We start from the raw sequence: 4,169 nt of genomic DNA on the forward strand, positions 1-4,169 counted from the left end.
CTTTTGGGAAAAGGAAACTTATCCCAGAAGCAGCCCGGAAGATATCTTTGCATGTCTTATTGGCCAAAATGCATTACGTGCCCATGCCCACACCAATCACTGCCAATTGTAATTGCTAAGAAGAATCAGGATGCAGCTCCCAGGGGTGGGGCTTGAAGAAGGTGGATTCCTGAACAAAATCAAAGTTCTTTAAGAAGGAGACAAAGAAAATGGAGTAAACATGGATAGTTGGCCACAAACTCTACTAATATAGTAAGAGATTCTTTGAGGACCATGAACTTTAGGAACAATAAGTATTATGGCAGTCTCTAAAGCCAGAAGACTTGAAAGACTTAAACTTACCAGCTGTATGATAGTGGGTGTAAGGATGCTGTAAACATTAAATAAAATAATGTATGTAAAATGCTTGGCACAGTATCTGGCCCATGTTACTTGCTCAGTAATTGGTAATTATTTTTATTATCACATAGAACTTTTCATCACTTCCTGTTCCAAGCTCAGTTACTCTCTATCATCCCCAAATATTTTGTAAAAGTCCATTACATGGAACAGCCTTGTGTTAGTGATACTTTTATGAATGAAGGAGAAGAGCTTGTGTCTTTTCTTGGGGAACAGGGAAGTTAAGAGACCACTGCAAATGGAGGAAGCGGGATGGTGAGAGAAGGTCAAGAATTGAGCCAGAAGTACAGGTCTAGAGCAAGAGATGAGACTCAGTGACTTCAAGAGTTCTCAAGATGGAGAGCTATATGCAATAGGAACTTGATTTATTCTAGTTAATACTAAAGGGAAGGCTGAGTCTTAGAAAAAATTGGGTTACATACACATTTAAAAAGAAGACTTAACAGTTCAAGCTCAACATGCATGATGAGTGATGCACATAATGAGTACAATAGGAACTCAAAAAAAAAAAAAAAAAGAGAGAAACCACTATGGATGACAGTGGTCAGGAAAGGTTGCACATAGCACATGAAACTGAGACTTACCTTTGAAGAATATTTAAGGTTAAGTTAAGGGAAAACAAGGGAGTATTTTAGATGGAGAGAATGGTGAAAGAGCAAAATTGTAGAATCGAGAACCTACAAAAGATACAAAAATACCAACTGGGTGTTTTGCAATGGTCTAAGTGTAAAATGATAATGCTGTGAACCAGGAAGCTGACTACTGATGAGCTAAATAAACCCACTGAGGAAATAAAGTTCTGCTTTTGCAATAACAACAACAAAAAAAAACCTGCTTGTGAAATTATAAAGGTGGAGCTAGTTAAAATTTATTATTATAAAAAATTATAACAGAAACGCAAGTTCAAAAGATGGTATCACTCAAATTTGTTGATTTACTAAAATCAACAACACTAATGACCATTTCTGATCGTGTTCATTATCACCATAAAGTCACAAGATCATACAAACTATAGTCGACTAGCATGAAAAAATGTTAATATAGACATAATTTGTAAGAATAATGGCTATTTATTACATGCTTAAAATGATTCATTTATATAATCAGTAGATATTGTCATATCATCCAATCACCAGCCAATATTGTTTCCTCTAAAATATATGATACAAGGTAAAGAATAAGGTTAAAAAAATCTATATGTCTTGAATAGTTACTGGAAATTACTGCATGTAAGATATTTTTTCTAAGAACTATGAGAGACAAAAAGTTGTGACTTGGAACTGTTCTTAAGAGACCATAATGTAGCCAGGTGTGTCCATGAGTGGCAAGATGGTAAAGGACTCTAAACATAAGTCTAAGAGAGGTGCACTTTTCTAATGAGGTGCCATTGCAGGTTTCAAAGTGTGGAGTGACATAATTGGTAGGTAATCTGACTACCATGTCCAGAGTGGGTTGCAGAGTAGAGACCAAAGATAGGAAACCAATCAGAAAACATGTAAGATTGCAAATGTGAGGCGACAAGGATCTGGGCTAAGGAGTGCTACAGGGAAGGAAATCAAGGAAGTGGTGGGTTCCAGAGATGACTCTTGAAGCTGTCAGTCCCACCCCATTTCACATAGCCAGAAGCACCTTGAGGGAGGCCTCCAGGAAATCCCAGAGCACACTCCCAGTCCCAAATGTTTTCCTTTCCTGTGTCCCACACTGCCTGCTAACATGCTGCTGGCCCCCTTCTCTCACTTACAGCTCCACCTGACCCTGCCGACTTCACCCCAGGACTCCTTCCCGGGTAACTGATTTGGTTCCTACCAGATATAAGATGTTTTTTTCCAGCTACAAGAAACAGAAGACCTAACAAATAGTGACCTAAGACCCTAAATACGTTTGTTGCTTACTTAAGTAGAGGCTTGTCTCAGGGATGTCTTGGTAATTCAACAATGTTATCAAAGAAGGCAGATTCCACCCTGCCTCCTCCGTGAGTCAGAAAAGTCTCAGTGATTGTCACAGGGATGCAACCGCTCTGGGAAATGCCCCGCACACGAAGGCATTCAAAGTGGAAGCAAGGAAAGGGAGGCAAAAGGGTTTTCTCCTCCCTTTCCTTTATTTTGTCAGGAAATAAAACCTCTCCTCCAAGTCCTTGACCGACTTCTCCTTACACTGCACTAGTTGTGTTGCCGTCGCATGTCCACTCCTAGATCTTGGCGATCACTGGCAAAAGAGAATGGGTTCACCATGATTGGCTCAGATCAGTCATCACTTATCCTGTGCGCTGGGCAGGTTTTCCTGAATAAAACTGAGGCTTGTTAGCAGGCAAGAAAGGGAATGGCATTTGAGTGGGTGGGTCAAGGTGTCTGCCATGGTTTCTGCATGGGGACAGCATCTCAGCTTGCTTAACCCAACTGGCACAGTGTAATCAGTTCCCAACTAGGTCTTGGAATCCCAGCATCAGTGCATCCATCCCCTACCTCCCCCACTATTCTGGTGAGAAGTTGTTGACCTGATTTGGCCTTCGTCCCTAAGCAAGCAAGATGTAGCCTGGGCAGGCCATTACCTAGATCTGCAGGGCAAGGCCGACTGATGCCATAGGATATTAGTGAGGTCATTTGAACCTCTGTTACTGCCTTTCCCTTATATGTAAAGATTTGGTAATTTAGTGTTCTTGCTTTTTCATCCCTGGAGCCTGCAAATTGTTGGATTTTAAAGGGGAGGATAATATAAACATCAAGGATTAGAGAACAGGAGGAGCTGAAAGAAAAATAGAGAGTGCCAATGTGTCTGCAGATGACAGAGCTTTTGTGAGCCTCTCTCTTATCTCTTTTCTGTGGTTTATTTCACATTAAACTTTCGCTCAGTGTTTTGGCATGAATAAACCTTGGCAATGTCTCTTTGAAAAATATCATTATCATATATTTTTTCTTGTTAAAGCCAACCACATTTTTAAAAAATGGTTACAGCTCTGGAATGTTCATTAGTAAAGTCTACTGGGCATTTAGTAACTGTGGATCATCAGACTTCTATAATGTGGCTAATTTCATTTCACTGACCTCTCCTTGTAGCTACCTTTATATTATTTATTCCTGTAGTTTTAATGACCATAAATATAAGAGCAATATACATTTCCTCATGTTTTTTTAGAAGTTTTATCCCCCCCCCCACCACCCCCAATGCTGTGCTGCGGTGTCCTTACAAACATACCCATTAGCCTTCTGGGATTTTTTATTTGAGAGGAAGAAGAAGGCTCGTGACTAATGGGGGACAAGTCTCTCTGACCTAGTGAGCTTCATCCTCTGTTTTCCCTAAAATAGGTTGCTTTTACATCATCCCAAGCCATATTCATTCTAGGTCTTTTCATTTATGCCAAATGAAATTCATAAGGAAATTTGAGCTCAGTTGAGAAGAATCATAAGGAAGAAAAGCTTTTAATTTAAGGGCAACTTAATTGCTCATTCTGCTCATCTCTCATACCCCTCACCTGCACACACACACACACACACACACACACACCCTCACTATTCTCTGGCCACCTTGGATCAGTCATCATTCACAGGAAGATCTCAGACTCTACACCTTTGCTCATTATGTTCCCCTTGTGCAGAAGGGCCATGCCTCTGCCTGGTTGTTTCACTTTATTCTTCAAGCCTTGTTCAAAAGTCATCTCAGTGTATGACCTTTCTAAACTTCACTTCCATCCTCTTCTCTGTGTTCCCATAATACTTTGCAAACAGTTTACTCTCATGCTTATAATGTATCAGTGTCTGCCTGTCCCAGCCTTG

Source organism: Leopardus geoffroyi, chromosome B4 (genome assembly GCF_018350155.1).
Source record: "Leopardus geoffroyi isolate Oge1 chromosome B4, O.geoffroyi_Oge1_pat1.0, whole genome shotgun sequence".
Lineage (NCBI taxonomy): Eukaryota > Metazoa > Chordata > Mammalia > Carnivora > Felidae > Leopardus > Leopardus geoffroyi.